Consider the following 12,284-nt stretch of genomic DNA (forward strand, 5'->3'; position numbering starts at 1 on the left):
AAGCATCCAGGTGCTTCAACCAGCCGAACTTGGCCGGGTTAAGCTCAACTTCTTGGACGGTTTCCCACTCAACCATGGTAAACCTGGAACAAATTTTTAAGCGTTCAAAACCTAGGTCCAGACATCCAGACGCTTCATCCAGACGATGTTGGCCGGATTAAGAGAGACTTTCTCAGACGCTTTACCACTCGACCATGGTAACCATGGAAGAAATTTTTAAGCGTCTTGTGAGGCCTTGATAAACAGACATGAACCATAAAAGGGGGAATCGCTCTAAAACCGGATCGTAAAACCGCGCATCCTCCACACCCCGGACCATAAATGCAATCAAAATGGTCTGCAGAGCGATGCAGAGCGCCGCAAAGTCTGCCAAATGTTCGCAAGGGACTGTCGCTGCAGTGAGCTCAGCCAATCCTAGCGTACCCACGTCAAGATTGGGATGATTGAAACGCAACATCTGGTCGACAGCACGATAACCTGTTCTGTGCACTGATCTGGGTCAACATTTTATCAGTAAGGGGATTTCTAAGTGGACTATTGACACAAAATTTCCACCAAATGTAGCCAACAAGCCAAGTAATGAATTCACATAAAGAAATAAGAGCATTTAACTATATAAGTTGAGCAATAATAAATAAAGTGAAATGACACAGGGAATAAGTATTGAACACACATTATTTAATACTTTGTAGAAAAGCCTTTGTTGGTGATTACAGCTTCTAGACGCCTCTTGTATGGAGAGACCAGTCGTCTGCATTGCTCAGGAGTGATTCTTGCCCATTCTTCCACACAAATGGTCTTTAAATCTTTAAGGTTCCTTGGACCTCTTATGAACTTTGATCTTCAGTTCTCTCCATAGATTTTCTATGGGATTTAGGTCAGGTGATTGACTGGACCATTCAAGCAACTTGATTTTCTTTCTTTGAAACCACTTCATTGTTTCCTTGACCTTGTGTTTGTCCTGCTAAAATGTCCACCCTCTTTTCATTTTCAGTTTTCTGGTAGATGGCAGCAGATTTTTCTCCATTCATCCTGCCCTCAATAATATGAAGTCTGCCAGTACCTGTTGCTGAAAAGCAACCCCAAACCATGATGCTTCCACCCCCAAACTTTTCTTCTCCAAACATGGTGTGTAGAATGACTGCCAAAAAGTTCAATTTTGCTTTCATCTGACCATACTATAGTCTCCCAATAATCCACAGCCTTCTCCAAATGCTCTTTTGCAAACTTTAACCAAGCCTCAACATGCTTTTTGTTCAGCAATGGAGTCTTGCGTGGTGAGCGTGCATGGATGCCATGGCGGTTTAGTGCATTGCTTATAGTTTTCTTTGAAACAACAGTACCTACTGATGCAAGGTCTTCCTGAAGTTCTGTCCGAGTGGTTCTTGGCTCTTGGAGAACTCTCCTGATTATTCTTTGGACTCCTCGAACAGGGATCTTACGTGGAGCACCTGATCGTGGCCGGTTTATGGTGAACTTGTTCTCTTTCCATTTCCGAATTATGGCCCCCACAGTGCTCACAGGAACATTCAGCATTCTGGAAATGCACCTATAACCATTCCCATCAAAATGCTTTTCAATGATAAGATTGCGAAGATCTTGAGAGAGTTCTATGATTTTGCCCATCATGAAGTCTTTCCTGTCTGCCTCCTGGATAATGAGAAGCCTTTATAGGCCATCATAAAGCAGCCGATATCAATTAGTACTGATAGGGGGCAGGGTTTCTCTATCAATACTGACGGATTTCAGGTGATCTCCTAGCTTTCTATGCCATTTTGCACCTTGTTATCTTCATGTGTTCAATACTTATTCCCTGTGTCATTCCACTTTATTTATTATTACTCAACTTATATAATTAAATGCTCTGATTTCTTTATGTGAATTCATTACTTGGCTTGTTGGCTACATCTGGTGGAAATTTTGTGTCAATAGTCCACTTAGAAATCCCCTTACTGATAAAATGCTGATGTGTCAAATACTTATTTCCCCCGCTGTAGGTTCAGTGTTAAATGACAGTTTAATAAATGTTTTGGGATGTATGTAGAAACCGCTGTGTAATCTTCGAATAATCCGCTAACAGATAGCGCCCATAAGTGCTAGCTAATGCATGTTTGGTGTCAAGTTGAAGCTGATGATGTTTCCAATATTGTGGTGAATGAATAGGTGTGTTTGTTAAAATACACTACAGTGTATTCTATTTATAAACTTTCAATAAGAAACAGAAGTGCAGAATGTCAGTTCTAACTGGGATAAAATATGCACGAAACCGGAGTCAAAAGCAGGCGTGGACACGCCCTTCGACCTCGGGATTGGACAACTGCCCAGGGCACGGCCCAAAACTTGCACCTTAAAACACAGGAACAGGGAGCTCTCTGAGAGTTTTTCGGAACCACCAGGAGTCGCAGGGGAATTCGGGTCACTGCAGGAATTGCCAAGGAAATGGAGAAACTTCGGAACTTGGAGAAGTTAGAACGACCCGATACCCTTGACTCCGGTCTGCTCCGTTACATCACTCCGCGGACACTCACTGCCCTTTCTGTAACCAACTCGGTTCATCCAAAGCGAACCACCAAGCTAGAGAGACTCCATTCGAACAATAATAACAATAATCTGACCTCTTAGTAAAAACCATACAAACAGTTTATTATGATGTAAACATGAATTAAAAAGCCATTGTGCAATTTGAGTCATAGTGGCAGTCAATTTTTGTGCAGCCTTTTGTTGTCTTTTTGCATGTATATGCATATATATATCTGATACATTTGACTCATAAGATCTGGAGGACATACATTAGATAAATCATTCTAAACAATGATTGGCCTAAAATAGAACCTTGTAGAACCCCAATATTATATTCCAAATAATGTGATGTCACATTTATGTCCCGTACACACTGTGTTCCATTTAAATAAGATTTGAATAGTTTCATTGATTTAGTTTCAGATGCTTTCTTAAAATCCAGAAATACGGCACCAACTACTCCTCCTTTATCAATCAAAAATTTAACATTTTCCAACATGAAACAATTTGCTGTTTCTGTAAACTTGCATTACATTGGATATCCAGACAAATAGACTTAGTAACACTTATCACGTCTATAAAATAATTATTACAATTATTTGCTATCATCGTATGATCACTGATTCGTTTTCCTTCTAGTTGTATATTTATCACAAATTTTTAATGTCTTCCTATTAAATTTCTCAGATTTTTCTCAGATCAGTTTAGTCTTTCCTTTTCCCTGCTCTATTATTCGAAATATAAAAATTTGCTTTTGCTTTTCTTAATGCCCTATTTCTTAATTAAAATATTAAAATGTTGCTTCTTGCATTCCATCTTAAGCATTCTCTTTGTTTCATGGTGACTATCCTTAATCAATTTGTCACATTAGTCACCTCTTGGGTCTGCTGAGGGTTTAGACGCTTGCTGTGCTTTTGTTTGTCCAAAGAACACCAACTTCAATGTGCATTTCTTGACATTTATTGCAGACTTGATCACAAAAAAATAAAAGGTAAAACAAACTTGGTTTTAAGCTTTGGCTGCCAACAAACAAAAGGTAAGATCTAAAGACCATGTTCTCCCAGCAGGCCATGCTCCAGTAGTCCACACCCAGACCTTTAAGCCTCCATTCTCCTGCCGAGGGGGCCGTCTTTACTTAAATCTAACATCTGAGCTCGTTTGACTCAAAATTTGCAAAGATGAAACAATTAGCAGCTTTTCTCATCATAAAGCGTCTGAGATTCTCAAGTCTTTCTACCATACCGAAACTCACCCCTCGCCAAATCAGTCCATGTCTCTCCTCAACACACTGGCCAAGCACCTATATCGCAACTCCAGATCTTTCCCACACAGAATGTGTTACTTCTGAGGTAGTCACGCATGATGCCATTAACAATGAATGAGAAAAAGCTCAACAGTTTATTCAAATGAAATTGCTGGCCCACCTCCTCAGACTTGATGCACATGCAGGTTGCCAGATGGTTGACACCAACGATGACAACTGGCAACCAGAGGGGCTGAAATACAATTTTACAAACCAAAACAGAGATCCACATTCCAGAATAACTGACTGTGGCATTGTTTTTCAGATAAACAAGTATATTAACTTAGCATGTTTCTTAAATATCTGCAAACATATTATGGTATTTTTATGCTATTTTTAATGATTGACTTCTGGCAACGGTCATATGCACGTTCATGAGGCTTCTTGGCTGACCTCTGACTTGACATCTGACGTAGCGTAAGTTCAGAAGAAGATAGACGAACGAGGATCGAGCAATACTACGCAGCAATAAAGAATTCAAAAACGAAAAGCATTTGAAGACTATAAGAACGAATGCAGCTTACGTCATGCGTCAAATCAGATGTCAGCCAGAGACCCAGTACTCAACTCATTAGAGCCATATTTTCTGCAGCTACCGAAGACTCTTTCCACACAGCCTCTCACATACTTTTGACTTTCCAGGTCGGAAGACATTTTCTGTGCGATGACAAAATATTTTTTATGACACTGATCACAATTAATCTGCCTTGCTTCAGACTGAATATGAAGTCGATTTTTTACATTTCTTCTTTTTCTAAACCTCTCACAAGCAGAACACTTGGAATTCTTTCTAGAATGAATCTGCAAATGCCGTTTCAGGTCTCTTTTATACATGAAACTCTTGTCACACTGAAGACAGATGAACGGCCTCTCTCCAGTGTGAAGCCTCATGTGAACCTCAAGGTTTACTCTTTGTGTGAAGCTCCTCCCGCACTGCTGGCAGGTGAAAGGCTTCTCTCCGGAGTGAATTCTCATGTGAACTTGAAGGTTTCGTTTTTTACTGAAACTCTTTCCACACTTATGGCAGGTGAAGAAAGTGTTAGATTCGGTCTTCCGAGGTGTTTTTGGTAAGGACCCCATATCAGCCTTTGTGGATTTTACCCCAGTAATGAAATCATGATGATTCTGTTCCGATTCCTTTAGTACATCGCTCTCTTCTTTCAACGTCATTAGGTCTAAAGAAAAAAAAAGTATATTAATACCACTTTAATGGCATAACGTGAGATATTAAAACCAGGAGAAAGTGTTTTCACACATGGATGTACGACGTGTGTGTGCAGACTGTCTGATGATGACAGCTGTCATCCTGGAATATGTCTTACAACAAACTGATCAATCTTGCCACTATACATCACTATACATCCACTATACACAAACACCATCGTTCTACAGTAGCCGATGTGACGTGGATCTCAGATCTTCAGCAGGAGGGGTTTTGTGCATTTGACTTCTGTCATGTTAAATATGAGAACAATTAACATAACGAAAAAAGACGGTGACACTTAGCTGTTTAATAGTACTAATAAAGCACATGTTATGTCTTATTCAGCATGACCATATTTTACATTCCTCACTTATCCCTTACATAACTAAACTAATTAACTACCTTACTAATAATAATGAGCAGCTGCTTAAAACAAATAAGTAAAATAGCAATTTATAGGCCTAGTTAATATTTAATGTTTTGTTATGTTACATTGCTATTTGTAAAAACTGTCATTATTCACGTTTATATTTGTTTTTCTCGTCAGCGTGTGGTGCGTTCATCAAACGTAAGTATTTTAAAATCCCTTTTTCTCTGGCAGGGAGTTGCAGCAGATGCAGCACTTCAACTATTTGTTCCCTGCAGCGGATCTGGATTTCATGGACTGACTAACTGATGGACTTCATTAAGTTGAGCAAATTTAGCCGAATGATTAGTGATGTAATGTCACATGAAATTGTGTGTTAATCAGTTACGTTAGTCTTCGTAACGATTGGCAGACAACGGCTATTGATGTGTTATTAATGCTGTGGTCATGCCTGTGCGTTTTAAATTACTTTTAATCGTTAGCTAGGAGACATCTGTCGTGGTGTGCTCACATTGCCACTGTTACGATGTGTTTAAAAACGCAGATACTGGTACTTAACTAGGTAATAATTCCACAAATACCCTCTGTTATATTTTTAGAAAAGGTTCTATCAGGTACATATTTGGAATCCCTAAGAGGTTCTATATAGAACTCCTTTAATGGTTCTTTGTATAGCCAGGAAAAAAGGTTCCATATAGAACCATTTAGGAGTTGCCATCATGGGATAATTTTTTGGATTTAATTTTAGTTTTGTTTTAATGAAATTTTAAGACTTAAACAGCTCATATAGCCAATTTACCACTAGAAAAACTGAAATAATCACAAGCATAACACATCAAGGAGTTGTGTGATCATTTGAGACACTTTTATTAACATTTACAATGACAAGCAATACATAACACAGCAATTCATAGTGAAAGAGATAAATCCATATTTCTTTATTTAGACATACTTGTAATATTTTTGTCTAAAATGGCACTCTGCATTTTAGAAATATTGTTTTTCCAACTAAGTTAAGCTAAGGGCACATAAGGCAACAAACTTGAGTAAAGATAAAATTTCAGTCTTGCTTTTTTCATACTATAAAAATAACTATATATGGAATATATTGCTTTAATCCTTGAATCCTTGATGATTTTCATTTGATTTAAAACTAATTTGGATCCAAAACTGTCACGTTCTTTAAACATAACACTTTTTGTATGTAACTAAGACGATGTACTTCTGTCACCAAGCCAGCAGAGGGAGCCCTGACCTCTGGGTGATCTGCATCCACTCCCTCTGCGACAACTTCCTGTCCCAGGACTATAAATACTGCAGCAAGCCACTCAACTGCAGGTTGCATTGTTTCGCCTGTCTCATAGTTAGATCATTCGTGGATTATAGTTTCTGGTTTTGACCCTGTCTGTTCTCTGATTCTCTGATCGTTTGCCGCCTGACCTGACCTTCTGCCTGTCTCTGGATTTTGTTATTGCCTCGCCTCCTATATATCTGTTAGCCCTGTTTGACGCCTGCCTGTTATGACCATGCCTTTGTTTAATAAAAGCCTGCACATGGATCCGCACGCCTCAGACCGTTCATTCATGACAACTTCTCTTTACAGATCCGTAAAGAGTTCCTGAGAATCAGTGGCATATCACTTGAGTTCCTAATGGGAAGTCACATCTAGAGATTGATCATAACCTTTTACAGCAATAGAATGGTTGAAATACAAAAGTTCTTTTGTTTGTGCTACTGTCATCAGGGTCTGAATTTTGATCAGATTTAACTTTTTGACAGGATCCATCTGCCTCTATGGAGACAGGAAGACCTCATCATTGTCCACCACGTATGTATTGGGCTTAAAGCTACTTGTCTGTATGTATTAATATTGTAATGATATGGGAAAATACATTTGGTCTTGAAATATATTTAAACTTTGTAGCTTAAACTTTGACCAAACTCTTAATTTTTTTTTATATCCAACAATAGAGTCGTGATGAAACAGGTGCCCTCTGTTGCCCTCTGAAAATGTACATGTGCCATCACCCCGACACGATTGGGATTATCATAGAGGAACAGCCCGTGGTCAGAGGTGTTCCAAACCTGTCAAAAGCGTGCTGCCTCCTTTTTGGACTTACCTATGCCCTTGACCTCAAGTATGAACTGCTGCACTTCATTTCGGGAAGCTGACTCATCGTTCTTGCTGCTGAGACCCACCACGGTCGTGTCTTTAGCAAACTTGATTATGTGATTGGAGCTGTGCAGTGAACTGAGCACACAGCCCTGAGGAGCTCCAGTGTTCAGTGTGGTGGTGATGGAGATGCTGTTCCCGATCCGGACTGACTGAGGTCTACCTGTCAGAAAATCCAGGATCCAGTTACAGAGAGAGGTGTTCAGGCTCAGCTTCTCTATAAGCTGCTGAGGGATGATTGTGTTGAATGCTGAACTGAAGTTAATGAACAGCATTCGGACGTAGACCATAGACCTGCGACAGCTCCATCCCACTGCTGAACGAGCTGAATACCTTTTTTGCTTGCTTTGAGGCAGCAAAGAGCACCACATTACAGAAGACACCTCCTCCAGCACTGTTTTAACTGGTTTACACTCCAGTCTGCTAAGTGCCTTTATTTATTTCTATTTCTAATTGTATAGCTCTTGATATATTTTTTATTACATTTTTAAATTGTATATTTTTATTGTTCAACTAGGGTCCAAGAGTAATGCAATTTCAGTTCTAGGTTCATATGTACTGTATGTGTGGAAGATTTGACAATAAAGCAGACTTGACTTGCTTTGATTACTTGTCGCTGAGTTATCGCTGAGCAATCATGTAAATACATTTTTACATTTTCACATATGAGAAACAATTACTGTCTGAATAGGAATTCTCACAGAGTCTTGGATTGAAGGAGTTAAATCTTTTTTTTTTTTTTTTTTTGTGCCATAAATGTTGTTTCATTCAAAGTCCGTTATAAAGATGGTTTGTGTAATATGATGAAAAAAAAAATTGTTTGCAGGTCGAATATTGCAAAAATATATTACTTATTTTACATTTTTATACAATTACTAACACCAGTGAATTAATGTATATGCATGTATAATACATAGGAACATTTCACAACAAAAAGGTAGACGTATCATTAAACTATGGATATTGAATCACAAACATCTCCTGGACCACTTTCTTTTGTGGAGCATACTTGCACACCATCAATGACCAGCTCACTGCACATCATCTGAAATGTAGCAATTTAAAGTAAGATAATTACTAGTAAGATCAAAAGATGAAAATCAGTAAAAAACTTTCTTAATGCTGCCATTTCTAGCGCCTGCTGTACTCTGTTTGGCCTCAGCTACAACTACAGTGATTGAGGGCAGATTAGAATAGAATAATCTGAAAAGGTTTGTAGGCTGATATTATGAAAATAAACAGGTAATTGATAACAGGAAGTGAGGCAAGGGTTTCTGACACTCTTTTCAACAAAGCAGTTCATAATAAATTCTTATTTTTTAGATTCTTTTGAATTATTATTCTTACAAACAGCTATATTCATGAAAAGCAATATAAAAATATAAAAAAAATACTATGGAAAGATATTTAAGGTGCAAAACTAGAGGAATTTATATTAAACAAATCTGTGATAATATTTGTATAGACTGTTATATTTTTAGTTACATACAGTTGAGACCAGGAGTGACTAATCAGCAGTAATATAAATAGCATATGGTGTATATGAGCAGCGCATAATGCACCAAAAATAACAGTAATATGAATATTGAGTACTCCTACCCTGTGAACAGCTTATAGTTCAGTATGATTATCAAGTGATCCTTCCCTGAGAGCAATAAACATTACAGTAATATGGATCTATTGAGTACTCCACTAAAAGTAACATTAATATGAATATTGGGTAAAACTGTATGTTAAGGGTACATGAATTACTATGTTCATTAAAGTTCATTAAGTCTTTCATTTATGACTTCATGAATGAACTACATATTAATTAAGACATTATTTAAGATGGGTACATATTCATTATTTAGGATTTATTACACATGATCATGATGTTTTATTTCTTTACAAAAAAATGCTGTACTATCCACTGGATAAATCTACATGAATTGTCTTGAATTTGTGAATAGAAATAACATTGTTTTGCGCAAATTCAAGCATGCATGCATACAGGATGAAAATGTTTATCAGTTAATGTGAGAACTAATGTTTTTCAGTAATTATGATCTGAGTTATCGAGCAAGTTCATATATTCTTCATAGTGCCTGCAGGTAAATGCACAGACCCCAACTTTAGACAATCACAGCACATAGCATGTGAATTCTGTTGACAACTAAGCATTAGTTTCTCATGACTTCATCATGTGTGTGTGGCCCCTTAACTAAAATGCACTGCAAAAACAACATGCAAAAATAAGAAAATAAAACACAATAAGAAAATATAAAAACCCTCAAATCAAGTAAAATTATCTGCCAGTGGGGTGAGAAAATTTTACTTGGTAAGACGTCTTGTTATGTCTTGGTAAGACAAACAATCATGTTACATAGAAGATTCTTACCGTCTTAAAACAAGAAAAGTAAATTTAGGTAGTTAAACTAGATTCAAGCAGTACATAAGTCTTAAAAACAACGCAAAAAGTTGGTCTTAATCACTCCTGGTAAGAATGTCATGATATATATATATATATATATATATATATATATATATATATATATATATATATATATATATATATATATATATATATATATATATAATTTATCAGTATCAGGCTTATTCTAAGATGCAGGTCTCTTTTAATCTAGACTAAAAATAAGATGAAAGGTAAAAAAAGAGACAAAATCAATGAATCAAGTACAACAAATATGAAATGTTGCTTTATTTAATCCAACTGTAGGAGTAACAAAAAATACTGTCCAAAACTGCAATCCAATGCATCAAATGACAGCAATTATAAGGCCTAGAAACAAAGCCTGGTTGATGTATAGATCACTGAGACTATGAAAGAGATAGTACTATGAAAAAGAAAAAAGAAAGAAAGTAAAACAATTTCTGTTCTGGTTTAGAATGAAATCGACTGCTGTATGAAAGAACCTGAAAACAACTGCTGTAAACCATTGCTCATCAAGACCTCACCAAGAAGAAGTATGATTTAGAACATTTCCACTAGTCCCCAATGAACTCCACTCTGAAATGGCTTTCTTGTAGGACGAGGTTGCATCACGGCCGTGGATTGCATCTGAAATCACTACTGTCTGAAGCACAGACAGGAGAGTCGCAACACACTTCGGGTAGATCAGATGAAATGCATAATAGTATGCCATAAGGTAGAGCACAGCTTCATGGAGATCTTCTTTTGGAAAAGTTGAAACAGGTGTTGTACCAATAGCCAGCATGCAGACTCAATCAGAACAGGACAGGAGAGTGGTCTCCCCTCAAGGAAGGAATCTGGGTTTTCTGTTGGCTAGAAACAAAAAAATAAATGAGCATTGCATAACCACTCGTCCTCTATCTCTGTTGTAGATGTACAAAGTTATAGAGCGGGTAATATGTTTTTTTTAATGAATGTTAAACCTTTGCACACAAAACACAAAATTGATGCAATTGGTCCAAATTCAGAAACAACTGGTTTTACTGCAGGAAAATCGAACACTGAACAGTGATCGCTTCCTCTGCTGCTACTTCCTGTTTAGGGACTATAAAGCCTGTAGCAGGCCTTTTATCCACATGTAGCATTGTAGTTAGCATAGCATTGGTCGTTCATCCCTGCCTTGCTTTCTTTCCTGTTGATAGTCTTTGGATTTGACCCTGCCTGTCTTTGATTTTTTTGATTGTTCACTGCCTGACTCGACCTTTGCCTGTTTTTGGATTCTGTTGTTGCCTTCTCTCTGATAATCCTGTTTGCTGTGTTGTTGACATCTGCCTGCTTCGACCTTACCTCTGTCAAATAAAAGCCTGCAAATGGATCCGCATCCATCAGATCCATCAATCGTAACAAAATGCTACATCAGACCAGGATCCGGCACCTTCCTTTAATGGCGGTTGCCATTTTGAACTCATGTACGTTCCCGTACACCTTATCTCATAAACAGCTTTGGTATGATTGACTGATGAAGCACTTCAATGAAAATGCATGCTATATGATGTCCATGTTCTGTGCTTCTTTGTCCCCTACTTATCTTATTAAACATTAGAGGTGTAAATACACTCACCTTGCAGTAAATGCCTCCAATGAAGCGAATAAAACGCATCTTTTGTCTTTTCCATCCACATGTTCAAATTTCAGGCGATTATCTTCGATTTGATTACAGAGACCATCTCCATTTATTAATGGACAAATTATTATATATATATAATATATATATTATATATATACAATAATGACAAATTGTTCAATCTCATCATTTTAACATCCCTATCACTCTACTCTCCTACTTGATACTGTTCAGTGCGTTGATAAAAGATTATTTTATTATATAACGCCAAATATTTAACTTCAGTGCTGAAATCAGTGCATACAGTGCTGGACATGACATGATTTTGGCACGCAAAACAAGTACTTTACAGGATTTTTTTTACAGTTTTATTACAGCTTATTACAGTTACTGTGGCAACCAGAAACAGCACAGCTTAACCCTCCATACATTTTCTACGCATTCTGATTGGTCAGATCAAGCTCTTTGCGAACGGTCAATTGCTGAGGAATTAATCGTGCAAGCAGCAGCTATTCTTGCCGAAACAATGCTAGAACAAGAAGGTTAGATGAGCATCGAGACTGCACCTGTTAGTTTTCAGGAAGGATTTTACATTTGTCCTCAGATAGGGGTTTGAAGATATTGTTTTCAGAGACACCACTGACAAAGTTTTGGTGAAATGTTGATTTATTTCAAACTGA

This window comes from Puntigrus tetrazona, unplaced genomic scaffold (genome assembly GCF_018831695.1).
Source record: "Puntigrus tetrazona isolate hp1 unplaced genomic scaffold, ASM1883169v1 S000001056, whole genome shotgun sequence".
Classification (NCBI taxonomy): Eukaryota; Metazoa; Chordata; class Actinopteri; order Cypriniformes; family Cyprinidae; genus Puntigrus; species Puntigrus tetrazona.